Raw genomic sequence first — 16,172 nt, forward strand, 5'->3', positions numbered from 1 at the left:
AGCCCATGTCGACAATGGTACTTGGTCCCTTAGTGGATGGTTCTGGGGTCTTCTAGCTGCTTGGGGTTGGAAAGTATTTATGGTACTTGCGGGAGCCTTTGGAGTCATATTTACCTGTTGCCTGTGTCTCCAATGTGGCCCAGCTTGTTGTTCTTTCTGTGCAACAAGGATAACATCCGCTCTGAATTTTTCTCGTCAAACAAAGGTCGAAAAGCAAATGATTCAAAAGGAGGTTTCAGATCTTATGCAGATTGATGAGGGTGTATTTGTAGAATAAATCTAGTTATATTGGCTATAGTAGGCCAAAAGGGCCGTCTGATGGGATATAAATTCGATAATCTCATATATTGCCCTAATATATACAATATAACCGTATAACTGTATGATTAGCATTGTATCGTTTCATTGTATTGATAAAGTGTAAAGATAATTCACGCTAGCTTACCCAGGCCTATTGAAACCCTGTGTTTCATTTCCCTATGTGCAAATACTGTTTCCCAGAAATCACGGGATTAAGCTTTCTGCATGAAACCATGATGGCTGGCTTAGCTGTCTGCTTCACTTGCTAACTTGTAGCTCAGGGAAACTCAAGGTCACACCTGCCCTTCTTTTGGGATGCGCACATTCTAGCAGAGCCCGCTCCTGTACTCCCCGGGCTACAGATAGACAGGGAGGCACCTTACTGACCTGCCCCCGGAATAGCTTAGGCCTAGGCTACTTGCAATCAATTGTGCCTTATATGGGTATTCCTGCTGGCTCATTGACAAGTTGTATCTTTCCTAGTAAGGCAACTTCGTGAGGTGTGAGAAACGTATATATGCCTTGTATCATCTGTATGTATTCAGTCTCCTCTGCGCACCTCCGAGGGTCGTGTAGACTGAGGCTCCCGTGTCAGGGCTTGTATTTGTATTGAATAAACAATTGAACTTTCTCCATTGCCGACTGAATTCTTATTAATAACATTGGTATATGGGCTATTGGTGAGTATGGTCCATTAGAATAATTTTGAATCCTCCATACTAACAAGGGAACATAAAAGCGGAAAATGATGGACACAAATATCAACATTGTAAACTAAGTGACTGACACTGAGGTAGGTCTATTGTTTTTTTTCTGTCGGACCAACCCCTTTAAGTATGTTCAATGCCATATTGTCCTCTTTCTGCTCAACCGCAAATTGAAATTACACAAATAGTTCAACATGAGAAATACACCAGGTCCTAAACCTATGGGTAATAGAGAAAGGGCAACTAACCTGGCTATTAGTGACGTGGATACCCTCTTCACATTGGCAGAGTTAGATACTGAACAAAACTATACAGGTGATCCTTTTTTGATCCTTTATGACATGGGAATGGATTTGGAATTGAACTGCCACAAGTTTAGAGTTAAATCTACCTTTATTCCCAAGATGAACCACAACCATATCATACATTTGAGGCTATGGTCATGAAGAACCTCAAGAAATTGTCCATATATAGCTACTGGAACTCAGACAACCTGAGTAAAACTGAACGTTAATCTCTTAGGAAGTTAAAAGATGATAATGCCATAGTAATACGACAATCTGACAAGCATGGTAACTTTCTCAGAACAGAGATGTATCTGGCAGAGGGGTATCGATAACTGAATGATGATGATTATTATGAGACTACTAACATGAAAAGTGTCAGAGACTCTCGCAAATGAGTCTAGAACGTTTAGTGGATTGGCGGGAGTAGGGCTATATTGAGTGAAAGGATTATTACTTTTTGAACTGTGGGCATCCTAGGATATCTATCCTCTACTTACTACCCAAACTCCACAAAGACCCTGTAAAATCACTGGGAAAACCTATTGTCTCCTCCCAATCAAATTCCCTATTGGAGACTACTTCCCGATAATTTGATTACTACTCACGCCCCTATGTCATTGATTTACCATCTTATATCCAGGACAGTAAGCACTTCCTAAAAGAATTGAGGGCATCATATGGGAGCAGGGCTAACTGTTACTTACCTTGGATGCCACCAGCCTCCACACGAGCATCAGACATGAACATGGCATTGCCGCATGCTAACATTTCTTAAGGGATAGATGCATCTCTTTATTTTTTCACACAGAAATGTTGATTCCACTTCAAAAAATACACATCTGTCTGGAGAACAACTACTTCAGGTTCGATGACAAACTTTCAGGCAGACACAAGTCACCGCAATGGGATTTGTTTTGCCCCAAGCTACGCCGTCCTCTTCATGGGATGGTGGGAGCAGCAGGTATCCAAGTCCCTTGTAGAATGCAACATCAAGGTTGTGTAGTGGGTGCACTACATAGATGATCTTTTCATCATATAGAAGGGCACCACCATAGAGGCTTCCAGGTTTATCAGCACACGGAATAAGAACCATCGAAATATAGGCCTAAAATCTCACATGGACATGAAAATGGTTGAGCTTCTAGGCATTCCCATTGAAGTAGTAGAATATTGATTGATCACACAACTTCGCAAGAAGAAGACGGCGGGCAATACTGTGCTTCATGCGGTCAGTAGCCATCCCAAATCCCTCATTGGCAGTTTTCCATATGGGGAATACTTAGGAGCCCTAGGGAAAGTAGCACAGACAGTGCTTCTGATGGGGAATGTAAGGTTATAACTCAAACAGTCCTACAAAGAGGTTACAAGCAGTCATTCTGAATAAAGCCAAGATAAAAGCCTCCGTGGTTAAGAGAGAAACTCTGCTTGTCACCACCAAACCTCTCACTGATGAAACCACTATGATGGGGAGATTCATAGCAACATTCAATAGCAAAGCTTGTGACATTAAGAAACATTCGTGTAAGCACTGGCCCATTCTTTCAATGGAGAGAAATCTTGTGGGCTACATTGATGACAACACTAGAATAACATTTAGTAAAGTGACTACATTGGAAGATCTTCTGAGCAAAAGTGATGTGAAGGTCTCAATAAATAGGGAAAAAAGGATTGGAAGTTTTTTCCCTGCACAACCTGTAAAGCGTGCAACTAGAGTACAAGAGTCACTGAATCCACATCTTCCCTCACAGGCCGCACCACCAAAATCAAATCCCATTTTACTTGTCTATGTGACTATATCATCTATGTTCCGAAATGTCCTTGTGACCTTTGGTATGTAGGTAGTAGTGTACACCCCACCAATAGGAGGATCTTAGAACATTAGAGGGCCATTGCAAATATAGACCAAAAATTTCCTGTGGCACGGCATTTTGGCACTCACCATGACAAGGAACAGTGCTGTGGAGTTGGTCTTGTAATGGGTCACATTCACTGTTACTCTACGGGGTTCTACTTTTTTCGTTGTATCCTGGCTCTAATCCTACATAGGTACAGGTGGAGAAGGGATTTAGCTTTTTTGAGGCTACCTTTTGGGACAAGTAAATCCTGTCTGTGCCTACTGCATACGGTATCAGAGAACAGATGTGACATAACCTGGCTGATGTCTGGGTGCCCAAGGCGGTCATGTGCTGATACCATGTATTGTGTAAGAGCGCACTGTGTAGTGCGTGTGGGATGCTAGGTGAACAGAGGGTATACAATTGTACAACAATACATAACTTACTGAACATTGCAGGTGATCAAGGTTTCTTTACTTTTTAAACAGTTCACAAATGTTAGTGGAAAAGGTGTGGGGACTTTGATTCACACGATTGGATCTTGTTGAAGTTTTGGAAATATTCTCTGCAAAGATGGTGGGTTGCTGTAAAGGTGGTCCACTTTTAGTGAGTCAATTGTAGACCTGTTGTATACGAGCTGTTGTTCATTTTTTTAGCTCAGAAAACATTTACGTCCTCATATATATCATCAATAATCATTCTTGGAGATTCCTGTGCCTTTTCATTTTAAGGGTGTGCTTTTACATTCATACGTGCTATTTTTTGTGGGATACCGGAGGGTGGCCCCAATTGGGGTATCTACAATTTTTTTCTTTTTGAACAGTAGGTGTTTATTTATGGTAAGCCTTAATTTATGCTCATGGATGATTGTTTCTCTCCCCTGACAGAAATTGTTTTGTTTTTAAAGAGTGGTCTTTGTGAGCATGTGGATGATCTCATTTATTTAAAAAGTTGTTTTATGGGTGTTGTCAGACTTCCAATATCCTACCTTCCCGTGTGTATGAATGGGGAGTGCGTATTAACCTACACATGCATGGGGTGATGTGTAAAGAGGGAGCGTTCTGAAATTGGATGTTGTTGGTGATCGCAATGTGCCCTGAGGTCATGTGTATACCCATCCTGTCCCGGATCACAACTTGTAGTGGGACCCTCCCTAATCGCGTCAAGTGTCTTGGCAAGGCCCTTTTTCAAGATGGTTCTTTTGGACTAGTTATGAACCTCTTTTTACTGGTCTTTTGAGCATTTCCCTATGTTTACATGTGATTTGATGTTTCTATTGTCATGTTCCAGAGGTATTAGAGATCTGTCTCATGCCCCCATATCTTTCTGATGTTGCAGTGTCCGAGATTGGGCTTATGGCCTCCCCAGACGGTGGTATAAGGCCTTGTGTACTAGCTGAATGCTAGGCTTCATACAGCCTATACTAATGTATTTTGCAAGGAGCTGTGATGAAGTTTCCCCGACTCTCTTTTTCCTGGCGCCCCCTCTATCTCATACTACATCAATATCCAGTACTTTTGAGGCTGCTATCCCCGACTGTGGCCGGGATTTCTAACCAGCCACAGACTACTTTAATTGTTTTGGATGGACATGACCCAATGAGCAGGCTGCAGGATATTTGAAAATATTTGAGGAAAAATATTGCTAAATGAGTCGGTGTGAGGCCAGAACTCATCGAAATCCATCTAACCAGAGGTGATGAACTGGGACAGCTGGTTGTTCAGGTGGCCCTCTCCTCCTGACTTACTCGGTGCCCTGCAGTTCTTCTCCACCTGTCGGATCTTGTTCAGTGATGGGGGTCTTCACTATCCCAAGCATATGAGATGCATGGCTCCCGACACTGGAGGACAACTTATTTTTGGAACTGAAAGGGGGCCTCCATTTGCTGGAGGCATCTTATTTTTGGCTTGGGGGGTGCTGCGGTTGGAGCCAAAAGGCATGAAGACATTTTGCTCCCAGGCCAGAGGCCCGAGAATGGGATTTTTTAAATCTGGTAATTGGAACTTGTTCCAATTGGACTTTGGGACCTGGTTGCCTGCTTGTATGCAATGAATGGAAGACATCTGCCCACCCTTAATAGACTGCCCTCCCCCTGGGGTGTGGTCAGCCAGCCTCAGCAGGGAACTCAGCAGCAGAGTGGTACAAAGGCTCCCGCAGGGATCCTGAATGGAGGACGCTAGTGCAGATTCCTGATCGACAAAACATATAGGACCCTGATTTTCCCGAATGCAAGTAAAGGCTTTAAATCTTAATATTTTCTCACAAGTCTCTATTTTTTAATGAATTTTGAAGAGTGTTTAGTGGATGTTTTACATTGGGGGTTATTGGGGATTTCTTCTTTGTATTTGAGTGAGGGCATTACCTCCCAAGACAGTTACCTCCTCCTTGCCATAATTGTATTCCCGGTCCTTGTTGGGTAGGGTTTTCTGTCTGTTGCTGCTGTTGCAACATGTTTGACCAACCACCTGATCCTTGTTGCGGTGGTGCAGTGGCTGTCTGATTGCCCTGTGGCTGAATAAAAGGTGCATTTGGGTTACCCTGGGTTGGTTTTGAGGATGGGAATTTTGCACTGACTGGCCCAAATTTCCCTCAACCTCGATTTCTATTGGACCGTCAGCTGCCTGAGCATACCCTGGGGCATATATACAATGAAGTGACGGTGCGCAGAGCTCCACCACTTCTGAAACACAGGGTGGGCTGCGCCATATTTACAACAGTACAGTGCAGCCCTGCAATTCACCCTGCACTGGCACTACATTTAGCTGCCTAGCACCAACGCAGGCAAACTTGCCCCATTGGGCACAGGTGCCTGCATTGCAAAGTTATGTTGTTTGCGTGCAGGAAGGTAATGGTGTTTTGCGGGAAGGACTCCTGGCAGTGGCTAGCTGGATGAACACCAACTGTCACCAGCTTAATGCTAAAAAAACGGAGGTCATGATAGTGGGTAAGCGAGCGAATCTTTGGGATGACAAGTGGTGGCCCCCTGAGCTGGGTGTAACCCCTATCCCAGTGACAGAGGTAAAGAACTTGGGGGTCTGGCTTGACCCTGCACTTAACTTTTGTGGTCACACTAAAAAAGTAGCTGCTACCTGCTTTGGCATCTTACGAGAGCTGAAACCTATCCTGAGATTTTTTGATGCCATAACTAGGCAGTTGGTTATTCAAGCATCGATATTATCACGGCTTGATTACGCCAACTCATTACTCCTGGGTGCCAACCAGGCTGAAATCACGCGGATGCAACGTATCCAGAATGCTGCCCCCAGAGCCTTGGTAGGGCTACCGAGGTTCTGCTCTGCGAGAGTACCATCCGCTCCCTTCATTGGTTGCCGGTGGCACAGAGGATTCAGTTTAAGGCACTATCCTTGTCGTTTAAGATTCTCAAGATGGCTTCCCCCCCGATTCTTGACAATCTTTTGAAGCCTTATGTTCCCCTGCGCCCTTTGAGATCTATGGGCCAAAACTTGGCTGTGGTTCCGCGATTTAGATTATGCAGAGTGGGAGGACGCTCCTTCCGTGTCCTGGCTGCGAAGCTGTGGAATTCTTTACCGCCCCACATCCGCGAAATTGATGAGCTGTTGAAATTCAGGAAAGCTATTAAAACGCATCTGTTTTCCCATCCCTTTTAGGACTCTGCCTTGTGTGCTTCTTCCATCTTTCTGCTGTGTTGTGTTTGGATTCCCTTCCAGAAGCGCCGGGACGCCCCTTTGCTGGGGCATCTGTGCGCTATAGAAGTGTTATAAACATAACATAACATAACATAACATTGTAAATTCTATGTGTGCTGCAGAATGCTCCATATTTTTGCAACTCTTGTTAATACGGAGCAGCGTCAAAATCAATGGGTGTTGTGGCGGAACGCCCACCGCAACACTCATTGCCCACCCCTTTCAGGCTAAGTATAGCGTGAAAGGGGGCCTTATTTACAAGGCAGTGTTAAGCTAAGTTAAGCATCTTAAAGCTGCCTTGCAAATAAAGCAAAGGTCGTATCGCCATCACAACATGAAAAAAGTGACCTTATGGTGGCGATAGGGCCTTCTAAATATGCACCCCTGTGGCTTCACCCTCGTCATCAACCCTGCTAGTTGTGCCACTGTACAGAGCTCCCGGCCACCTGAATGAGTTCTCCTGGACTGATGGGAGTGCATGTTTCCTGCGTCACTGGGTTTTGATGGGTTGACTGTGACGGACAGGGGGGTCGAGCCTCGGGGAGCTGTGGCACTGGACTGGGGTGATGCTGGCATTGCCTGGGCCTGTTGCCTGTTAGCCTCCATTGTCTTCAAATAGCAGTCCCTCGACTGGCAGGCTGGTATAACCTAATACGAGGAAGGCAGACAATGTGGAGAGAACTTCCATTCCTACACATAGTGGGGGAGATACGGATGTCTTATTTGCTGGTTATGGGATAGAATTATCGGTCTGAGCCTCTTCGAAGATGGCCCACAGATCTAGCACTGCCTCTCTTCTGGCCTATTTTTGCCTACATATGTGGTCCAAATGTGGGTCCTTGTGTGTTCAATTATGTTAATGTAGAAGGTTATGCCCTCTGGCCAGGGGAATGTGTTTGCATGCCATTAGTGGCGATACTTGCTAAGAGCCTGATTTAGATCTTGGCGGTCTGACTGCCGCCCGCCCCACCATGGTGGCAGGACTGAGTACGCTGTCAAGTTGACAGTCTTCTGCCCGCCATATTGAGATGTCTACCCAATATGCAGAAGACTGCCACATTGGCGGTCTTCTGTGCTGGCAAACCGCCCGCAGTCGCTGTGTTGGTGGCGTTGACCTGCCGTGGAGATTACGAAATTCACAATGGGCTGGCGGTGTCCTGTCAATGGAGTACTGATGGTGGTAGGGACACAGATACCTATAAAACATGTATTTACCATGTAATACATGTATGTTGTTTATGTGTATGTAGGTTGAGTGTAGTGAGCATATTTTGTACATATGCATTGCTCCCCACCAACCTAAACACACCATGCAATATAGACCCGGACACACCACGAATACCTACCTTCGGGACGTCAGAATTAGGTGCTGGTCTGCCAAGGTGAAGGTGCAGCATTTAACGGGGACTGGGGCAAAGGAGTTTAGGACAAAATTGCAGGCTATACCACAAAAAAGGTGACTTTTCACCCCTTTCATCCCATTCCACCAACTCGAAGTAGGACAGATTCCTGACAAAATTCCATTTGAACCAGCTCACATCCAAATGTTGAAGGTGGGAATCCTGGCTGGAGTCCAGGCGCTGTCTCCTGCAGCCCAGCCTGCCGTAGATGTGGGGAGAAAAGTACTGACAGAGTTGGCAGGACTGTGGCAGTCTTTTCTCCCATTGCCAGCCAGCATCTAAATCAGGGGGGAAGACCATCAGGACAGCGAGTGGGAAGCCTGCCAAGAAAAAACACTGTGTTGTGGTCCCGTCAACATCTAAATCAGGTCCTACATTTTTTAAACTGTGCAGGGAACCTAGTTTGCATGTGCTAAAGCAGCGACTCCATGATAAGCTGGAAACTTTTTTAATGGACTGATACCCTCTGGCCTCTGGATTAAGTGATCGTATATTCTACTCTGGATGTTGGGAAATAAATACACAGGGATTACAGATTACAACTACTTTACTACTACTAGCTGAGCTCAACGTTAGGTACAGATGCATCAGAATAAACATTTCACAAATACAAATAACATGTTGCATATAAAGAGTCACAACCTGAAAGAAAGTGCAATTGTTAGTTATAACGAGTGAATTTAGCAGAAACATAGCAAACTATTTCGATATGGATCAGCGATTGTAAGAAATAGCAATACCTTCATAAACACATTGAGTCATTGACAAAACACGACATCAAAGGCAAAAATACAGTTGTAATAATTTGCCAGCAACACAGCATCAAGAATGCATCAATTAAAAAACAAAACAAATATAACGATAGAAAAAAATGACAGAAAAAAAATGATAGGCAGACCAGCTCCCGCACCCCCAAACTCATAGTAAGGCCCTTAGGGAGGAACAAAAAAGGATGGTGGTGAACCATCTATGACCGGTCCTACAGAAAGGACTTCAGCCAAGAAATGGCTGGCAAGGCATGCAAGAGATAAAACAAAATTCCATAAAAACTGATTTAATATCTGATAAAACAAGTTCTACTAAGCAGCCATGTAGTCTCTCATTTTCCAAACTGAACTTGAAGTATATAAAAGCTGGCTTGTTTATATGTTCATGTTAGTGGTTTTATGGACTGTAAAATTGTGAAATTGTGCCCATTTTATAAATACACAGCAAGTAACATTCCGACTAACATATGGTTCAACAGATATACAGCATATGTTGTGTTACCAATTGCCTCACAAATATGTAGGAACTGCTAATGTGATAATTTCATTTGAGGCTGAGAATAACCTGTAACCCACTCCTGTTTTGCATAGAAATCCCTCCACTTCCAATGGGCAGCAGGTCATTTCTTGTGATTATGGACAAAGTATATCTAGTAGGGAATTGATATGTCACATCTAAATAATGGGAAACATTTTCATAATACAAAAACGTTAATGCATTATGCACAAAATAAAAGTGCCACCACAATTATCAGCAATGAAATGTTTCTCAATATTAACTAAGGGCCCAATTACGAGTTGATCAGTTTCACCACCCATACCCATGCATCAGTGTTCTGAAGAAGACCACTGGGTCAGTGGTCTTCTGCGCACTGTATAACAATGCAGGATGCCCAAATCGCCGGCTTCTGTCAGCGAACAGCAATGTTGGGTATGCGTACTCTGACACCGACTCTGGAGTAGTGTCCTCCGAGTCCATTATGAAAACAAAGTTGTAATAGCAGGCCCCTACTGGTGGTTACCTGATGGTGGTAGGACACCGCAGTATTCTCTCATCAAAGCCCCAGAACAGTGCCCACTGAATAGATACTAAAACGACACCGCTGATATCTATTGGCCAAGTCGACATACCTGCAAATTACACTATAAACCACTCTACATACCAGACCATGATCCTTTGCCTCTCCATTGCAGAACTGCTAGACAACTATTGTTTGTGAATATATCTCTTTACAACGCATGCTTCAAATCGCATGCCATTGCAACGCAGTTGTTACAACAACCGCGTTGTTACAACGTGAGCCATTACATCGCAAATCGTTACAACGTCTTGCTGTAGGGGGAGCGCTGGACTTAGGAATAGTATAATTTACTATTCCTACTTCGGTTTGTGCAACAGCAGATAAGGTGTTGGAATGTCAATCCAACACCTTCTGCCCTCTACAGCAAGTTGTTGTAACAACTTGCGATGTAATGGTTCGCGTTGTAATGGCATGCGATCTAAAGCATGTGTTGTAAACGCTGTTTCCCATTGTTTGTTCACATAAGGCAGCCCTATTTTCATATCCTATTTAACACTCTCCACACACCTTTTTTGCCTTTTTACATGGTTTAAAAATTACAGTTTTTCAGAGGCTGAGCTGTCAGTCATGGTGGATGAAATCATAAAAGTAGAGTATCAATTGTTTGGATTCCCAGTCCAACATACTCCTCTAAATAGGAAAATGGAATTGTGGTCCAGGATAGTCAAAAAAGTGAATGGTGTAGATACCACCTTGCACACAAAGGAGGAAAGTAGGAAGAAGTGGCATGACCTGGGGGTGAAGGTCCATTCCTTGGCCTCCAAGCATCACCTGGAGGCCCAGAAAACTGGTGGTGGTCCTCCAGCCCCCCATTACAACTCTTTTGCATGGAGGAGAAGGTCTTGGCCATCCTACATTCTGAGGGCATGACAGGGATAGCTAGAGGAGCGGAGTCTAGTAAGTTGCACCTCACTAACTGTCACAACATTTCAATGTCCTGTACACTCTCATCTCAGCATTTGCTATTGTGTTCTGTATCTACTTTCATAACATGCAATACTCAAAGTATTGATCTTTGATCTGTATATAAGATCAAATGTATAAATCTCCATTACATACCACATGTTGGACTGCTGTCTGTAAGTGTATTTCTATGAAATCATCATCCCAGGACCCATGAAATGTATTAATATGTACATGAATGGTCCAACCCAACTGCATTTTGATAACAGGTCTGTAACACTAACCCTTTGTCAAGTGTTGGCAAGTAGAGATTGAAATTACTACAGCTACCATGAGGCCGTGTTTCTCGAACTCTCAACAAGATGCAATAGTAAGTTTGCCCATTGTCACTTGTCTCACATGTTACAACTGCTGTTCATTTTTCATGGACTGAGCAACCTACATCCAATGCTCTACTAAGAAACATGTCTGCCTACTTAGCTGGATGTTGTCATGGTCTCTTCAACTGAAATTATTGATGGCATATGTGACACCATACCATGTGTATACCTAAAATATTTGTAAAGCATTAAAGTAACTCATCTGATTAGAAGTGGCAGATGACTCATTGACTCTTCACTCCTCACATGCTGACTAATGCTAAAGATGCAAACAAGTTGTATGTTTGCCTGTATTTAACACAACTAGGCATTGGAATGGCCAGATACAATTTGTTTCTCCAATGTGTTGCCTTAAATGTTTTGGAAGATGTCATGTTCATTCCTTAATCCAGAATGCATAATATCAGCACATCTTATGAGCTGTTCGATTGTAGTGCATGTATTGAATGTCTCCAAATGTCTTCTTAACAAGTTCTATACCACGGAAATATCTATCAATAGTAATCTCTACCAATTTCATTTTTTTCTAGGTTACTGTGACACAAAACTTTTGGATGCAGATACCACATTTCAACCAATAACAATGTTTTCTATTTGAAATGAAGTGAAACTAAATGAAATGAAAATTTGAACGTGTTCTCCTACGCGAGGCGTCCGAGGTTCTGACTGAAAAGGAAAGGAGGATAAAAACAGAAATGGAGTGTTAATTGAACAATCAAAGATTTCAGAAAGGACAGAAGATCAGATTTACTCTCAAGAGAAATTGGGAGGGTGTTCCAGTGTCTAGCTGTGGCCACCATAAAACTCCTCCCCCCTGCAGTTTTGGCTTTGGGGACAACAAGGTTAAAAGCGGATGTGGATCGAAGATGTCTTGAAGGACCATATCTACAAAATGTATGCTTAATATAATCTAATCAATGCCCATGCAGTGACATGGATTCACAGGTACTTAAATTGAATCACCTTTTTCATGGGGAGCCTTTGCAATTGTGGTAGAAGATGCAGTACTGATTGAGAATTTGGTACTGCAAGCAGCAGTCGAGCAGCTGCATTTTGCAGAACCTGCAATTTATTCAAGCTTTTAGTACAAATATTTAAAAACAGCGCACAACAGTAATCAAGTTTCGATGATATTAAGGCAAAAATGACAGATTTCTGTAAGTCCATAGGAATGAACAGTAGAACTTTCTGAAGACTTTTGACTGTTAAAAAACAAGAGGATGTTGTAGAGTTAATTTGACACTTGAAGTAGAGTTTGTCATCAGAGTAAGCTCCCAGAACTTTTACCTTTCTGACCGGGGTAGGGAGTTCTCTCATCTCCATCGATTGGGATTGCTTATCCCTGGACAGAGCAAGTAGTATTTCCTGGCTAGGCATATTATCAACATACAGCGATGATTATCGCTAAGCGCGTTTTGCGCTGTTATTCTTATTGCGGGCCACCGCTGGATTTTATCGCTGAGATAGCTCGTTATTATCAACGCTTATCTCCAAGGCGAAAATAAATCCAGCGATAGGGGGGAAATGTGGGATTATCACATGAAATCCAGAGATAAAAACTCAGCGATAGGTAAATACTTGATAATACGCCATGGTGCACTTAGCAACACAAACAAGCCACCTCCCATAGAATATTATAGCTAAGTCAGGAATTTTGCAGACATTCGATTCCAGCGTTAATGGGGGCTTAGCGCGATCTTAATTATCGCTACTCGGGTCCGGGGCATCGTTGTAAATATCGCGAAGCTGCGTTAGCAATGTATTCCCATGAAGTTATGTGAGGAATGCCTACTTTGCATCTCATTAGCGATGCGATGCAAGGCGTTAGTAAAACGGGTGCTAGCACAAGGAAACACACGCTAAAGCCTGTTAGCGTGTACTTGATAATACTGCGATAAAATTATCGCCGCTTTTCAGCCAAGAACGGCCGCTAAAGCGGCGACAATGGGGTTGATAATATGCCCTATTGATTTGTATTTAGGTGGGAGACTGAGTGATTTGTACACTATGTGTGCTGTTTTACAACTAAGGGGAAATAAACATGTGCACTAACCAGGGTATCTTAAAGAATTACCAAGTTTTCATATTCAATAGTACCAGACGTAATATTACTATTGATTTCCGACTTAGTTATAATGAATATATTGATAAACGCTTTAGGTTGTTGTATGACAATTGAAATAAAGACATGTAAAAAACGTTTGGTCTGGGAATAGTTAATATAACCCCAACAAAGTCCAAAACTTTCCCAAATGTAGTTAGGTTTGGATTGGTAAGAGTAAATGGGTTTTTTTGCATCTTCATTTCTGCTGCTCATTTTTCCTTTGGAAGTCCAGGAACCAGGGTTGATTATTTTTGAAGATTTGGCATACCTATAATCCTGACTGGGTTTGGAGTAATTGTGAGCACATTCATAGCGACATGGTATTGAGTGACTAGATGTGGATATGATCAGATTTTACAATGTTTGCATGGGGTCAACGGTAGTCAGTGATGTGCAGATATCATCTGAAATCTTATTAGGGATGACGCAGTTGACACTCCAATCGCTGTTTAATAATTAGGAACAATTGTAATATCAAAGATCATTTTAGAGCCCTGGAGAAGAGGTGGTTTGACAGTGAAACATGTGCTGGCTGTACATGCACTGTGTTCCTATAAACTATGAATAACAAGAATGTATGCTGTTAAAGACAACATAGAGCCTGATATTTTGCGATCAATTATGTTTTTTTACAATATGATCTGTTGGAATGTGTGCCAAAGATTTTCTTTTCCCAAACAAGAAGAATACATGTTAATTCAGGTTAAGCTGTTTCACCTTGTTAGTTGTGTTAAAACTATACCATTCCCCACACCTTTATGATAGTAAATGTGACCACTGCCTCAAAGTCCAATATTTTGCCAACTGTGATACAACCTCCCACCCAAAATCCAACATTGTCTCCACTGTAGGTTTGGAGAATAAATAATAAGGTTGATCCCCCAAAACCCAACAGTTTTCCCAGTGTGTTTAAGTGTGGAGTTAGAATACCTAATGTAAATCAAATGAATAGCTTTCAATGTGGCGAAGTTGCTTAGCTTGAAATTAAATGTTATTTTATTTTGCAATAATATAAAGTTAGTATAAATTAGAAAATGCAGTTTATTACAATAGTTATTGAAATAAATACTTATCTAAATGCATTTTTCTCATTTGTAATCATAACTTTATATATCCATATATACAATATTTCATGCACATTTATATAAACTTTACAAGCATATTGCTGTTAACATTGTCCAATTTTTCAATTTTCAATGTAAATAAACAATTTTCCATTGATTTGGTGGTATTCTTATGCATATTTCATGTTTTATAAGATATTTCTAAACACTATTACAAACAGTACTAATATTAGAATGAAGAACCATAGAGTGGAAAAACTAATGAGACAAGAAGTGACATAATGGTGGGAAGCAGCCACATTGGAAAAATACTTGGAATAAGGTAGAATTCCACTGGGTCTACAGATCTTAATTGCCCCTTCAAAAGAGCATCCCAATCCAACAATGTCACAGGAATGGACAAATATCAGTATAAGTAGCTTGGAAAGAAAGAGAAAACATCCCAAAGGAATTGGAAGAATTGAAACAGGAAATTAGATAGTAAAGGAAAACATGAACAGTTTATACAAAATATCTCTAATAGAATTAAAAAGTAAGTAAAAGAAATTCATATGAAGAAACAGCACACATTTTTGAGAGATAAAAAAAACTATGAATCCGGTAGGGTCTTAACATTTAGTAAGAAATACGATGAAGTCAGGCAGAATGTGAAAATAAGACAAAATATGTAATCATTGAATTGTAGAAATACACCAACTTAAAGAGAGAACAGTGAATACAGTGAGAGTATCAGCGATTGGCAAAAATGGCCCCTCTGGAAGTGGATTGAGCAAGAGACAAACTTATGGGAGGAGTTTCACTTAATGGGAATAGAATGGAACCAACAGAATTGGCAGCAAGATAGGGTAAGAGGTAAAGGCAGAGGAAGAGGCACAGGCATAGGAACATCGAAGTAAAACAAAAAGAAGCCAACAGACCAACAAACTCAACTTCCATAGGAATACTGACAAGGGAACATAAAAGCGGAAAATGATGGACACAAATATCAACATTGTAAACTTAGCAGCTCGCACCTTGACTGACACTGAGGTAGGACTATTGTTTTTTTTTTTCTGCCCAGCCCCTTTAAGTATGTTCAATGCCATATCGGCCTCTTTCTGCTTAACCGCAAATTGAAATTACAAACATTGTTCAACATGAGAAATACACCAGGTCCCAAACCTATGGGTATTAGAGAAAGGACCACTAACCTGGCTATTAGTGACGTGGATACCCTCTTCACATTGGCAGAGTTAGATACTGAACAAAACTATACAGGTGACTGTTTTTTGATCCTTTATGACATGGGAATGGGTTTGGAATTGAACTGCCACAACTGTAGAGTTAAATCTACCTTTATTCCCAAGATAAACCACAACCATATCATACATTTGAGGCTATGGTCGTGAAGAACCTTAAGAAATTGTCCATATATAGCTACTGGAACTCAGACAACCTGAGTAAAACTGAACGTTAATCTCTTAGGAAGTTAAAAGATGATAATGCCATAGTAATACGACAATCTGACAAGCATGGTAACTTTCACAGAACAGAGATGTATCTGGCAGAGGGGTATCGATAACTGGATGATGATGATTATTATGATACTACTAACATGAAAAGTGTCAGAGACTCTCGCAAATGAGTCTAGAACGTTTACTGGATTGGGGGCTATATTGAGTGAAAGGATTATTAC

This window comes from Lissotriton helveticus, chromosome 2_2 (genome assembly GCF_964261635.1).
Source record: "Lissotriton helveticus chromosome 2_2, aLisHel1.1, whole genome shotgun sequence".
Classification (NCBI taxonomy): Eukaryota; Metazoa; Chordata; class Amphibia; order Caudata; family Salamandridae; genus Lissotriton; species Lissotriton helveticus.